Here is an 18,225-nt window from a genome sequence, read left to right as displayed (position 1 = left end):
TAAACCCCACACCCCTCACATTAACATTCTGAAGAACCCAACACCCCTCACTGTAACACTCTGATGAACCCCACACCCCTCACTGTAACACACTGATCAACCCCACAACCCTCACTGTAATACTCTGATGAACCCCACAACCCTCACTGTAACACTCTGATAAACCCCACACCCCTCACCTAATTCTCTGCTGAACCCCACACCCCTCACTGTAACACACTGATATACCGCACACCCTCACTGTAACACACTGATATACCCCACACCCCTCACTGTAACACTCTGATATACCCCACACCCCTCACAGTAACACTCTGATTAACCCCACACCCCTCAGTGTAACACTCTGATTAACCCCACACACTTCACTGTAGTACTCTGATGAACCCCACACCCCTCACAGTAACACTCTGATGAACCCCACACCCCTCACTGTATCACTCTGATGAACTCCACACCCCTCACTGTAACACTCTGATGAACCCCTCACCCCTCACTGTCGTACTCTGATGAACCCCACACCCCTCACAGTAACACTCTGATGAACCCCACACCCCTCACTGTAACACTCTGATGAACCCCACACCCCTCACTGCTGTACTCCGATGAACCCCACACCCCTCACTGTAACACATTGATGAACCCCACACCCCTCACTGTAGCAATATGATGTACCCCACACCCCTCACTGTTACACTCTGATGAACACCACACCCCTAACTGTAACACACTGATGAACACCTCACCCCTCACGTTAAAACACTGATATACCCCACACCCCTCACTGTAACACACTGATATACCGCACGCCCCTCACTGTAACACACTGACAAACCCCACTAGCCTCACTGTAACACTCTGATATAACCCACACGCCTCACTTTAACACAATGATAAACCCCCACACCCCTCACTGTTACACTCTGATATACCCCTCACCCCTCACTGAAACACTCTGATGAACCCCACACCCCTCACTGTAATATTCTGATGAACCCCACACCCCTCACAGTAATACTCTGATGAACCCCACTCCCCTCACTGTAACACTCTGATAAACCCCACACCCCTCACTGTAACACACTGATCAACCTCACACCCCTCACTGTAATACTATGATGAATCCCACACCCCTGACTGTAACACTCTGATATACCCTACACCCCTCACTGTAATACTCTGATAAACCCCACACCCCTCACTGTAACACTCTGATGAACCCCACAACCCTCACTGTAACTCCCTGATGAAACCCACACCCCTCACTGTAACACTCTGATGAACCCCACACCCCTCACTGTAACACTCTGATGAACCCCACACCCCTCACTGCAACAATCTGATGTACCCCACACCCCTCACTGTAAAACTCTGATGTACCCCAGACCCCTCACAGTAACACACTGATATACCCCTCACCCCTCACTGTAAAACTCTGATGAACCCCACACCCGTCACTGTAATACTCTGATGAACCCACACCCCTCACTGTAACACTCTGATGAACACCACAACCCTCACTGTAACACTCTGATGAACCCCACACCCCTCACTGTATTACTCTGATGAATCCCGCAACCCTCACTGTAATACTCTGATGAACACCACACCCCTCACAGTAACACTCTGATGAACCCCACATCCCTCAAATAACACCCTGATGAACCTCACACCCCTCACTGTCACACTCTGATGAACCCCACATCCCTCACAGTAACACTCTGATGAACCTCACACACCTCACTGCTGCACTCTGATGAACCCCACACCCATCACTGTAACACTCTGATGAACCCCACTCCCCTCACTGCAACACTCTGATGAACCACTCACCCCTCACGTTAACACACAGATATCCCCCACACCCCTCACTGTAACACACTGATATACCGCACACCCCTCACTGTAACACACTGATAAACCCCACACCCCTCACTGTAACACTCTGATGAACCCCACACCCCTCACTGTAATATTCTGATGAACCCCACACCCCTCACTGTAATACTCTGATGAACCCCACACCACTCACTGTAACACTCTGATAAACCCCACACCCCTCACTGTTACATTCTGATGAACCCCACACCCATGTCTGTTATACTCTGATGAACCCCACACCCCTCACTGCATTACTCTGATGAACCACACACCCCTCACTGTAACACTCTGATGAACCACACACCCATCAGTGTAATACTCTGATGAACCCCACACCCATCACTGTTACACTCTGATGTACCCCACACCCATCACTGTAACACTCTGATGAAACCCACACCCCTAACTGTTACACTCTGATGAACCCCACACCCCTCACTGTTACACTCTGATGAACCCCACACTCATCACTGTAACACTCTGATGAACCCCACACCACTAACTGTTACACTCTGATGAACACCACACCCATCACTGTAACACTCTGATGAACCCCACACCCCTCACTGTAACACACTGATCGAACACACAACCCTCACTGTAATACTCTGATGAACCCCACAACCCTCACTGTAACACTCTGATGAACCCCACACCCCTCACCTAATTCTCTGATGAACCCCACACCCCTCACTGTAAAACACTGACATACCGCACACCCTCACTGTAACACACTGATATACCCCACACCCCTCAATTACAATTTACAATTTAAATCGCTTTATTGGCATGATAAGTTACATCTTATGTTGCCAAAGCATCAAAATACATCTATGGTTTAGCACATAAACGCAGTTCTATTCATACAGTGTATAAACAGGTATATCCCTGAGTGTATAAATATACATTCGCATTGTTTATATATATTTTTTTCTTAGTTTACTGGTTGTCCCTCTGTTCATGGCAAGCTGTAACATAGTGCGCCGCCAGTGTTATACAGCTTCTCTCCTCTCCCAGTAGGAATGGGAGTTTTTGGTTGTCATTCAGATTTCTGAAATCAGGGCATATTTGTGAGAATTTTTGGTAGAAATTCTCCCTGATGCCCTGATATTTTCCACAAGCTGTGAGGAAGTGCATCTCTGTCTCCACCACTCCCTGACTGCAGTGAGAGCATATCCTGTCCTCTCTTGGCAGCCTGGTCTGCCTGTGTCTGCCTTTTTCGATCGCTAGGCTATGTTCGCTAAGTCTGTACCTTGTCAAGGTTCTTCTCAGTTTGTTATCCTTTACCATGGTCAGGTAATCAGCTATGTTGTATTGTCTGTTTAGGGCCAAGTAGCAATTGAGTTTGCTTTGGGTTTTTGTTGTTTCTGCCCAATATGTCAGATATTTTTCCTTTTGCTTAGCGACGATTGTGTTGGGTCGAATTCTTTGTGTTACCCTGTCACTGTCCTGGGGCTGGTTATTGTTAGTATTGTTAGTAGTTACTTCACTGAGTCCCAGGACTAGTTGACTGAGGGTATTCTTCTTTATGGTCAGCTCTTGGCATTTCAGGGCGTCGTAGTGATAGCATTGGGGATTGCTCATTTGTAGGTGATTCCAAAATTTGGTGGCTCTTTTTTGGATAGTGATTATTAATGGATATTGGCCTAGTTCCGCCCTGCATGCATTGTTTACTGTTTTCCTTTGAGTCCGGAGGATACTTTTACAGAATTCTGCACTCACTGTAACACTCTGATATACCCCACACCTCTCACAGTAACACTCTGATTAACCCCACACCCCTCACAGTAACACTCTGATGAACCGCACACCCCTCACTGTAACACTCTGATGAACCACACACCCCTCACTGCTGTACTCCGATGAACCCCACACCCCTCACTGTAACACACTGATGAACCCCACACCCCTCACTGTAGCAATATGATGTACCCCACACCCCTCACTGTTACACTCTGATGAACACCACACCACTCACTGTAACACACTGATGAACACCTCACCCCTCACGTTAAAACACTGATATACCCCACACCCCTCACTGTAACACACTGATATACCGCACGCCCCTCACTGTAACACACTGACAAACCCCACACGCCTCACTGTAACACTCTGATATACCCGACACGCCTCATTGTAACACAATGATAAACCCCCACACCCCTCACTGTTACACTCTGATATACCCCACACCCCTCACTGAAACACTCTGATGAACCCCACACCCCTCACTGTAATATTCTGATGAACCCCACACCCCTCACTGTAATACTCTGATGAACCCCACACCCCTCACTGTAACACTCTGATAAACCCCACACCCCTCACTGTAACACTCTGATCACCCTCACACCCCTCACTGTAATACTCTGATGAATCCCACACCCCTGACTGTAACACTCTGATATACCCTACACCCCTCACTGTAATACTCTGATAAACCCCACACCCCTCACTGTAACCCTCTGATGAACCCCACAACCCTCACTGTAACACCCTGATGAAACCCACACCCTCACTGTAACATTCTGATGAACCCCACACCCCTCACTGTAACACTCTGATGAACCCCACACCCCTCGCTGCAACAATCTGATGTACCCCACACCCCTCACTGTAACACTCTGATGTACCCCAGACCCCTCACTGTAACACACTGATATACCCCACACCCTTCACTGTAAAACTCTGATGCACCCCACACCCCTCACTGTAACACTCTGATGAACCCCACATCCCTCACTGTAACACTCTGACATACCCCACATCCCTCACTGTAACACTCTGATGAACCCCACACCCCTCACTGTAACACTCTGATGAGCCCCACACCCCTCAATGTAACACTCTGATGTACGCCACACCCCTCACTGTAATACTCTGATATACCCCACACCACTCACTGTAACGCTCTGATGTACCCCTCATCCCTCACTGTAACACTCTGATGAACTCCACACCCGTCACTGTAATACTCTGATGAACCCCACACCCCTCACTGTAACACTCTGATGAACACCACAACCCTCACTGTAACACTCTGATGAACACCACACCCCTCACTGTATTACTCTGATGAACCCCGCAACCCTCACTGTAATCTTCTGATCAAATCCACACCCCTCACTGTAGCACTCTGATGAACCCCACACCCCTCACAGTAACACTCTGATGAACCTCAAACACCTCACTGCTGCACCCTGATGAACCCCACACCCCTCACTGTAACACACTGATGAACCCCACACCCATCACAGTAACACTCTGATGTACCCCACACCCCTCACTGTAACACTCTGATGAACCCCACACCCCTCACTGCAACACTCTGATGAACCACTCACCCCTCACGTTAACACACAGATATCCCCCAATCCCCTCACTGTAACACACTGATATACCCCACACACCTCACTGTAACACACTGATAAACCTCACACCCCTCACTGTAACACTCTGATATACCGCACACCCCTCACTGTAACACACTGATAAACCCCACACCCCTCACTGTAACACTCTGATATACCCCACACCCCTCACTGTAACACTCTGATGAACCCCACACCCCTCACTGTAATATTCTGATGAACCCCACACCCCTCACTGTAATACTCTGATGAACCCCACACCCCTCACTGTAACACTCTGATAAACCCCACACCCCTCACTGTTACATTCTGATGAACTCCACACCCATGACTGTAATACTCTGATGAACCCCACACCCCTCACTGTAATACTCTGATGAACCACACACCCCTCACTGTAACACTCTGATTAACCACACAACAATCAGTGTAATACTCTGATGAACCCCACACCCCTCACTGTAACACACTGATAAACCCCACACCCCTCACTGTAACACTCTGATATACCCCACACCCCTCACTGTAACACTCTGAAGAACTTCACACCCCTCACTGTAATATTCTGATGAACCCCACACCCCTCACTCTAATACTCTGATGAATCCCACACCCCTCACTGTAACACTCTGATAAACCCCACAGCCCTCACTGTTACACTCTGATGAACCCCACACCCCTCACTGTAACACTCTGATGAACCCCACACCCCTCACTGTAACACTCTGATGTACACCACACCCCTCACTGTAACACTCTGATGAACCCCACACCCTCACTGTAACACTCTGATGTACACCACACCCCTCACTGTAACACTCTGATGAACCCCACACCCCTCACTGTAACACTCTGATGTACCCCGCACCGCTCGCTGTAATACTCTGATATACCCCACACCCCTCACTGTAACACTCTGATGTACCCCACACCCCTCACTAACACTCTGATGAACACCATACCCCTCACTGTAATACTCTGATGAACCCCACAACCCTCACTGTAATACTCTGATGAAACCCACACCCCTCACTGTAACACTCTGATGAACCCCACACCCCTCACTGTAACACTCTGATGTACACCACACCCCTCACTGTAACACTCTGATGAACCCCACACCCCTCACTGTAACACTCTGATGTACCCCGCACCGCTCGCTGTAATACTCTGATATACCCCACACCCCTCACTGTAACACTCTGATGTACCCCACACCCCTCACTGTAACACTCTGATGAACACCACACCCCACACTGTAATACTCTGATGAACCCCACAACACTCACTGTAATACTCTGATGAAACCCACACCCATCACAGTAATACTCTGCTGAACCCCACACCCCTCACTGTAACACTCTGATGAACACCACACCCCTCACTGTAATACTCTGATGAACCCCACACCCCTCACTGTAATACTCGGATGAACCCCACACCCCTCACAGTAACACACTGATATACCCCACATCCCTCACTGCAACACTCTGATGAACCCCACACCCCTCACTGTAACACTCTGATATACACCACACCCCTCATTGTTACACTCTGATGAACCCCACACCCCTCACTGTAACAATCTGATATACCCCACACCTATAACTGTAACACTCTGATATACCACACCCCTCACTGTAACACTCTGATCTACCCCACACCCCTCACTGTAACACTCTGATGTACCCCACACTCCTCACTGTAACACTCTGCTGAAACCCACACCCCTCACTGTAATACTCTGACGAACCCCGCACCCCTCACTGTAACACACTGATGAACCCCACACAACTTACTGTAACACTCTGATGAACCCCACAGCCCTCACTGTAACACTCTGATGAACCCCACACCCCTCACTGTCGCACTCTGATGAACCCCACACCCCTCACTGTAACCCTCTGATGAATCTCCCACCCCTCACTGTTACACTCTGATGAACCCCACACCTCTCACAGTAACACTCTGATGAACCCCACACCCCTCACTGTAACACACTGATGAACACCACACCCCTCACTCTAACACTCTGATGAACCCCACACCCCTCACTGTAACACTCTGATGAACCCCACACCCCTCACTGTAACACTCTGATGAACCCCACACCCCTCACTGTAAAACACTGATGAACCACTCACCCCTCACTGTAACCCTCTGATGAACCTCACACCCCTCACTGTAACACTCTGATATATCCCACACTCCTCACTGTAATATTCTGATGAACCCCACACCCCTCACAGTAACACTCTGATGTACCCCACACCCCTCACTGTAATACTCTGATAAACCCTACAACCCTCACAGTAATACTCTGATATACCCCACACCCCTCACTGTAACACTCTGATGTACCCAGCATCCCTCACTGTAACACACTGATGAACCACACAGCCTTCACTGTAACATTCCGATGTACCCCACACCCCTCAATGTAACACTCTGATGAACCCCACATCCCTCACTGTAACACTCTGATGAACCTCACAACCCTCACTGTAACACTCTGGTGAACCCCACACCCTTCACAGTAACACTCTGATGAACCCCACACACCACACTACTGCACTCTGATGAACCCCACACCCCTCACTGTAACACACTGATGAAACCCACACCCATCACTGTAACACTCTGAAGTACCCCACACCCCTCACTGTAACACTCTGATGAACCCCACACCCCTCACTGTAACACTCTGATGGACCCCTCACCCCTCACGTTAACACACGGATATACCCCACATCCCTCACTGTAAAACACTGATATACCCCACACACCTCACTGTAACACACTGATAAACCCCACACCCCTCACTGTAACATTCTGATATACCCCACACCCCTCACTGTAACACTCTGATGAACCCCACACCCCTCACTGTAATATTCTGATGAATCCCACACCCCTCACTCCAATACTCTGATGCACCCCACACCCCTCACTGTAACACTCTGATAAACCCCACAGCCCTCACTGTTACACTCTGATGAACCCCACACCCATCACTGTAATACTCTGATGAACCCCACACCCCTCACTGTAATACTCTGATGAACCACACACCCCTCATTGTAACACTCTGATGAAGCACACACCCAGCAGTGTAAAATTCTGATGAACCCCACACCCCTCACTGTTACACTCTGATGAACCCCACACCCATAACTGTAACACACTGATCAACCCCACACCCCTCACTGCAATACTCTGATGAACCCCACACCCCTCACTGTAATACTCTGATAAACCCCACACCCCTCACTTTAACATTCTGATGAGCCCAACACCCCTCACTGTAACACTCTGATGAACCCCACACCCCTCACTGTAACACACTGATCAACCCCACACCCCTCACTGTAATACTCTGATGAACCCCACACCCCTCACTGTAACACTCTGATAAACCCCACACCCCTCACCTAATTCTCTGCTGAACCCCACACCCCTCACTGTAACACACTGATATACCGCTCACCCTCACTGTAATAAACTGAAATACCCCACACCCCTCACTGTAACACTCTGATATACCCCACACCCCTCACAGTAACACTCTGATTAACCCCACACCCCTCAGTGTAACACTCTGATTAACCCCACACACCTCACTGTAATACTCTGATGAACCCCACACCCCTCACAGTAACACTCTGATGAACCCCACACCCCTCACTGTATCACTCTGATTAACCCCACACACCTCACTGTAATACTCTGATGAACTCCACACCCCTCACTGTAACACTCTGATGAACCCCACACCCCTCACTGTCGTACTCTGATGAACCCCACACCCCTCACAGTAACACTCTGATGAACCCCACAACCCTCACTGTAACACTCTGATGAACCCCACACCCCTCACTGCTGTACTCCGATGAACCCCACAACCCTCACTGTAACACACTGATGAACCCCACTCCCCTCACTGTAGCAATATGATGTACCCCACACCCCTCACTGTTACCCTCTGATGAACACCACACCACTCACTGTAACACACTGATGAACACCTCACCCCTCACGTTAAAACACTGATATACCCCACACCCCTCATTGTAACACACTGATATACCGCACGCCCCTCACTGTAACACACTGACAAACCCCACACGCCTCACTGTAACACTCTGATATACCCCACACGCCTCACTGTAACACAATGATAAACCCCCACACCCCTCACTGTTACACTCTGATATACCCCACACCCCTCACTGAAACACTCTGATGAACCCCACACCCCTCACTGTAATATTCTGATGAACCCCACACCCCTCACTGTAATACTCTGATGAACCCCACACCCCTCACTGTAACACTCTGATAAACCCCACACCCCTCACTGTAACACTCTGATCAACCTCACACCCCTCACTGCAATACTCTGATTAATCCCACATCCCTGACTGCAACACTCTGATATACCCTACACCCCTCACTGTAATACTCTGATAAACCCCAAACCCCTCACTGTAACACTCTGATGAACCCCACAACCCTCACTGTAACACCCTGATGAAATCCACACCCCTCACTGTAACACTCTGATGAACCCCACACCCCTCACTGTAGCATTCTGATGAACCCCGCACCCCTCACTGCAACAATCTGATGTACCCCACACCCCTCACTGTAACACTCTGATGTACCCCAGACCCCTCACTGTAACACACTGATATACCCCACACCCTTCACTGTAAAACTCTGATGTACCCCACACCCCTCACTGTAACACTCTGATGAACCCCACATCCCTCACTGTAGCACTCTGACATACCCCACACCCCTCACTGTAACACTCTGATGAACCCCACACCCCTCACTGTAACACTCTGATGAACCCCACACCCCTCACTGTAACACTCTAATGTACGCCTCACCCCTCACTGTAATACTCTGATATACCCCACACCACTCACTGTAACGCTCTGATGTACCCCTCATCCCTCACTGTAACACTCTGATGAACTCCACACCCGTCACTGTAATACTCTGATGAACCCCACACCCCTCACTGTAACACGCTGATGAACACCACAGCCCTCACTGTAACACTCTGATGAACACCACACCCCTCACTGTATTACTCTGATGAACCCCGCAACCCTCACTGTAATCTTCTGATCAAATCCACACCCCTCACTGTAACACTCTGATGAACCCCACACCCCTCACAGTAACACAATGATGAACCCCACACCCATCACAGTAACACTCTGATGTACCCCACACCCCTCACTGTAACACTCTGATGAACCCCACACCCCTCACTGCAACACTCTGATATACCCCACACCCCTCACTGTAACACTCTGATGAACTTCAAACCCCTCACTGTAATCTTCTGATGAACCCCACACCCCTCACTCTAATACTCTGATGAACCCCACACCCCTCACTGTAACACTCTGATAAACACCACAGCCCTCACTGTTGCACTCTGATGAACCCCACACCCATCACTGTAATACTCTGATGAACCCCACACCCCTCACTGTAATACTCTGATGAACCACACACCCCTCACTGTAACACTCCGATGAAGCACACACCCAGCAGTGTAAAACTCTGATGAACCCCACACCCCTCACTGTAACACACTGATCAACCCCACACCCCTCACTGTAATACTCTGATGAACCCCACACCCCTCACTGTAATACTCTGATAAACCCCACACCCCTCACATTAACATTCTGAAGAACCCAACACCCCTCACTGTAACACTCTGATGAACCCCACACCCCTCACTGTAACACACTGATCAACCCCACACCCCTCACTGTAATACTCTGATGAACCCCACAACCCTCACTGTAACACTCTGATAAACCCCACACCCCTCACCTAATTCTCTGCTGAACCCCACACCCCTCACTGTAACACACTGATATACCGCACACCCTCACTGTAACACACTGATATACCCCTCACCCCTCACTGTAACACTCTGATATACCCCACACCCCTCACAGTAACACTCTGATTAACCCCACACCCCTCAGTGTAACACTCTGATTAACCCCACACACTTCACTGTAGTACTCTGATGAACCCCACACCCCTCACAGTAACACTCTGATGAACCCCACACCCCTCACTGTATCACTCTGATGAACTCCACACCCCTCACTGTAACACTCTGATGAACCCCTCACCCCTCACTGTCGTACTCTGATGAACCCCACACCCCTCACAGTAACACTCTGATGAACCCCACACCCCTCACTGTAACACTCTGATGAACCCCACACCCCTCACTGCTGTACTCCGATGAACCCCACACCCCTCACTGTAACACATTGATGAACCCCACACCCCTCACTGTAGCAATATGATGTACCCCACACCCCTCACTGTTACACTCTGATGAACACCACACCCCTAACTGTAACACACTGATGAACACCTCACCCCTCACGTTAAAACACTGATATACCCCACACCCCTCACTGTAACACACTGATATACCGCACGCCCCTCACTGTAACACACTGACAAACCCCACACGCCTCACTGTAACACTCTGATATACCCCACACGCCTCACTTTAACACAATGATAAACCCCCACACCCCTCACTGTTACACTCTGATATACCCCTCACCCCTCACTGAAACACTCTGATGAACCCCACACCCCTCACTGTAATATTCTGATGAACCCCACACCCCTCACAGTAATACTCTGATGAACCCCACTCCCCTCACTGTAACACTCTGATAAACCCCACACCCCTCACTGTAACACTCTGATCAACCTCACACCCCTCACTGTAATACTCTGATGAATCCCACACCCCTGACTGTAACACTCTGATATACCCTACACCCCTCACTGTAATACTCTGATAAACCCCACACCCCTCACTGTAAAACTCTGATGAACCCCACAACCCTCACTGTAACACCCTGATGAAACCCACACCCCTCACTGTAACACTCTGATGAACCCCACACCCCTCACTGTAACACTCTGATGAACCCCACACCCCTCACTGCAACAATCTGATGTACCCCACACCCCTCACTGTAAAACTCTGATGTACCCCAGACCCCTCACAGTAACACACTGATATACCCCTCACCCCTCACTGTAAAACTCTGATGAACCCCACACCCGTCACTGTAATACTCTGATGAACCCACACCCCTCACTGTAACACTCTGATGAACACCACAACCCTCACTGTAACACTCTGATGAACCCCACACCCCTCACTGTATTACTCTGATGAATCCCGCAACCCTCACTGTAATACTCTGATGAACACCACACCCCTCACAGTAACACTCTGATGAACCCCACATCCCTCAAATAACACCCTGATGAACCTCACACCCCTCACTGTCACACTCTGATGAACCCCACACCCCTCACAGTAACACTCTGATGAACCTCACACACCTCACTGCTGCACTCTGATGAACCCCACACCCCTTACTGTAACACAATGATGAACCCCACACCCATCACTGTAACACTCTGATGAACCCCACTCCCCTCACTGCAACACTCTGATGAACCACTCACCCCTCACGTTAACACACAGATATCCCCCACACCCCTCACTGTAACACACTGATATACCGCACACCCCTCACTGTAACACACTGATAAACCCCACACCCCTCACTGTAACACTCTGATGAACCCCACACCCCTCACTGTAATATTCTGATGAACCCCACACCCCTCACTGTAATACTCTGATGAACCCCACACCACTCACTGTAACACTCTGATAAACCCCACACCCCTCACTGTTACATTCTGATGAACCCCACACCCATGTCTGTAATACTCTGATGAACCCCACACCCCTCACTGCATTACTCTGATGAACCACACACCCCTCACTGTAACACTCTGATGAACCACACACCCATCAGTGTAATACTCTGATGAACCCCACACCCATCACTGTTACACTCTGATGTACCCCACACCCATCACTGTAACACTCTGATGAAACCCACACCCCTAACTGTTACACTCTGATGAACCCCACACCCCTCACTGTTACACTCTGATGAACCCCACACTCATCACTGTAACACTCTGATGAACCCCACACCACTAACTGTTACACTCTGATGAACACCACACCCATCACTGTAATACTCTGATGAACCCCACAACCCTCACTGTAACACTCTGATAAACCCCACACCCCTCACCTAATTCTCTGATGAACCCCACACCCCTCACTGTAAAACACTGACATACCGCACACCCTCACTGTAACACACTGATATACCCCACACCCCTCACTGTAACACTCTGATATACCCCACACCTCTCACAGTAACACTCTGATTAACCCCACACCCCTCAGTGTAACACTCTGATTAACCCAACACCCCTCACTGTAATACACTGATGAACCCCACACCCCTCACAGTAACAATCTGATGAACCCCACACCTCTCACTGTATCACTCTGATGAACCCCACACCCCTCACTGTAACACTCTGATGAACCCCACACCCCTCACTGTCGTATCTGATGAACCCCACACCCCTCACAGTAACTCTCTGATGAACCCCACACCCCTCACTGTAACACTCTGATGAACCCCACACCCCTCACTGCTGTACTCTGATGAACCCCACACCCCTCACTGAAACACACTGATGAACCGCACACCCCTCACTGTAACAATCTGATGTACCCCACACCCCTCACTGTAACACTCTGATGAACACCACACCCCTCACTGCAACACACTGATGAACACCTCACCCCTCACGTTAAAACACTAATATACCCCACACCCCTCACTGTAACACACTGATATACCCCACACACCTCACTGTAACACATTGATAAACCCCACACCCCTCACTGTAACTCTCTGATATACCCCACACCCCTCACTGTAACACTCTGATGAACCCCACACCCCTCACTGTAATATTCTGATGAACCCCACAACCCTCACTGTAATACTCTGATGAACCCCACACCCCTCACTGTTACACTCTGATGAGCCCCACACCCATAACTGTAAAACTCTGATGAACCCCACACCCCTCACTGTAATACTCTGATGAACCACACACCCCTCACTGTAACACTCTGATGAACCACACACCCATCAGTGTAATACTCTGATGAACCCCACACCCCTCACTGTTACACTCTAATGAACCCCACACCCATCACTGTAACACTCTGATGAACCCCACACCCCTAAATGTTACACTCTGATGAAGCCCACACCCCTTACGGTTACACTCTGATGAACCCCATACCCATCACTGTAACACACTGATGAACCCCACACCCCTAACTGTTACACTCTGATGAACCCCACACCCATCACTGTAATAATCTGATGAACCCCACACCCCCCACTTTAACATTCTGATGAACCCAACACCCCTCACTGTAACACTCTGATGAACCCCACACCCCTCACTGTAACACACTGATCAAACCCACACCCCTCACTGTAATACTCTGATTAACCCCACACCCCTCACTGTAACACTCTGATAAACCCCACACCCCTCACCTAATTCTCTGATGAACCCCACACCCCTCACTGTAACACACTGATATAATCCACACCCCTCACAGTAACACTCTGATTAACCCCACATCGCTCAGTGTAACACTCTGATTAACCCAACACCCCTCACTGTAATACTCTGATGAACCCCACACCCCTCACAGTAACACTCTGATGAAACCCACACCTCTCACTGTATCACTCTGATGAACCCCACACAGCTCACTGTAACACTCTGATGAACCCCACACCCCTCACTGTCGTACTCTGATGAACCCCAGACCCCAAACAGTAACACTCTGATGAACCCTCAACCCTCACTGTAACACTCTGAAGAACCCCACACCCATCACTGTAATACTCTGATGAACCCCACACCCCTCACTGTAATACTCTGATGAACCGCTCACCCCTCACTGTAATACTCTGATGAACCACACACCCATCAGTGTAATACTCTGATGAACCCAACACCCCTCAGTGGTACACTCTGATGATCCCCACACCCCTCACTGTTACACTCTGATGAACCCCACACCCATCACTGTAACACTCTGATGAACCCCACACCCCTCACTGTAACACACTGATCAAACCCACAACCCTCATTGTAATACTCTGATGAACCCCACACCCCTCACTGTAACACTCTGATAAACCCCACACCCCTCAACTAATTCTCTGATGAACCCCACACCCCTCACTGTAACACACTGATATACCGCACACCCTCACTGTAACACACTGATATACCCCACACCCCTCACTGTAACACTCTGATGAACCCCACACCCCTCACTGCTGTACTCTGATGAACCCCACACCCCACATGATAACACACTGATGAACCGCCCACCCCTCACTGTAACAATCTGATGTACCCCACACCCCTCACTGTAACACTCTGATGAACACCACACCCCTCACTGTAACACACTGATGAACACCTTCTCCCCTCACGTTAAAACACTGATATACCCCACACCCCTCACTGTAACACACTGATAAACCCCACACCCCTCACTGTAACACTCTGATATATCCCACACCCCTCACTGTAACACACTGATAAACCCCACACCCCTCACTGTAACACTCTGATATACCCCACACCCCTCACTGTAACACTCTGATGAACCCCACACCCCTCACTGTAATATTCTGATGAACCCCACACCCCTCACTGTAATACTCTGATGAACCTCACACCCCTCACTGTAACACTCTGATGAACCCCACACCCCTCACTGTAATATTCTGATGAACCCCACACCCCTCACTGTAATACTCTGATGAACCTCACACCCCTCACTGTAACACTCTGATGAACCCCACACCCCTCACTGTAATATTCTGATGAACCCCACACCCCTCACTGTAATACTCTGATGAACCTCACACCCCTCACTGTAATACTCTGATGAACCCTACACACCTCACTGTAATACTCTGATGAACCACACACCCCTCACTGTAACACTCTGATGAACCACACACCATCAGTGTAATACTCTGATGAACCCCACACCCCAGCTGTTACACTCTGATGAACCCCACACCCCTTACTGTTACACTCTGGTGAACCCCACACCCATCACTGTAACACACTGATGAACCCCACACCCCTAACTGTTACACTCTGATGAACCCCACACCCATCACTGTAATACTCTGATGAACCCCGCACACCACATTTTAACATTCTGATGAACCCAACACCCCTCACTGTAACACTCTGATGAACCCCACACCCTTCACTGTAACACACTGATCAAACCCACACCCCTCACTTTAATACTCTGATGAACCCCACACCCCTCACTGTAACACTCTGATAAACCCCACACCCCTCACCTAATTCTCTGATGAACCCCACACCCCTCACTGTAACACACTGATATACCGCACACACTCACTGTAACACACTGATATACCCCACACCCCTCACTGTAACACTCTGATATACCCCACACCCCTCACAGTAACACTCTGATTAAACCCACATCGCTCAGTGTAACACTTTGATTAACCCAACACCCCTCACTGTCATAATCTGATGAACCCCACACCCCTCACAGTAACACTCTGATGAACCCCACACCCCTCACTGTATTATTCTGATGTACCCCACACCCCTCACTGTAATACTCTGATGAACCCCACACCCCTCACTGTAACACTCTGATAAACCCCACACCCCTCACTGTTACATTCTGATGAACCCCACACCCATGACTGTAACACTCTGATGAACCTCACACCCCTCACTGTAATACTCTGATGAACCACACACCCCTCACTGTAACACTCTGATGAACCACACACCCATCAGTGTAATACTCTGATGAACGCCTCACCCCTCACTGTTACACTCCGATGAACCCCACACCCATCACTGTAACACTCTGATGAACCCCACACCCCTAACTTTTACACTCTGATGAACCCCACTCCCCTCACTGTTACACTCTGATGAACCCCACACCCATCACTGTAACACTCTGATGAACCCCACACCCCTAACTGTTACACTCTGATGAACACCACACCCATCACTGTAACACACTGATGAACCCCACACCCCTCACTGTAACACACTGATCAAACCCACAACCCTCACTGTAATACTCTGATGAACCCCACACCCCTCACTGTAAAACTCTGATAAACCCCACACCCCTCACCTAATTCTCTGATGAACCCCACACCCCTCACTGTAAAACACTGATATACCGCACACCCTCACTGTAACACACTGATATACCCCACACCACTCACTGTAACACTCTGATATACCCCACACCCCTCACTGTAACACTCTGATGAACCCCACACCTCTCACTGTATCACTCTGATGAACCCCACACCCCTCACTGTAACACTCTGATGAACCCCACACCCCTCACTGTCTTACTCTGATGAACCCCACACCCCTCACAGTAACTCTCTGATGAACCCCACACCCCTCACTGTAACACTCTGATGAACCCCATACCCCTCACTGCTGTACTCTGATGAACCCCACACCCCTCACTGTAACACACTGATGAACCGCACACCCCTCACTGTAACAATCTGATGTACCCCACACCCCTCACTGTAACACTCTGATGAACACCACACCCCTCACTGTAACACTCTGATGAACCCCACACCCCTCACTGTAACACACTGATCAAACCCACAACCCTCACTGTAATACTCTGATGAACCCCACACCCCTCACTGTAACACTCGGATAAACCCCACACCCCTCAGCTAATTCTCTGATGAACCCCACACCCCTCACTGTAAAACACTGATATACCGCACACCCTCACTGTAACACACTGATATACCCCACACCCCTCACTGTAACACTCTGATATACCCCACACCCCTCACTGTAACACTCTGATGAACCCCACACCTCTCACTGTATCACTCTGATGAACCCC

Source organism: Somniosus microcephalus, unplaced genomic scaffold, assembly GCF_052327205.1.
Source record: "Somniosus microcephalus isolate GS21.2 unplaced genomic scaffold, FLI_Smic_1.0 unresolved_chr8, whole genome shotgun sequence".
NCBI classification, from domain to species: Eukaryota; Metazoa; Chordata; class Chondrichthyes; order Squaliformes; family Somniosidae; genus Somniosus; species Somniosus microcephalus.
The sequence above is the reverse complement of the archived record's forward strand: the minus strand, read 5'-3'. Positions refer to the sequence as shown.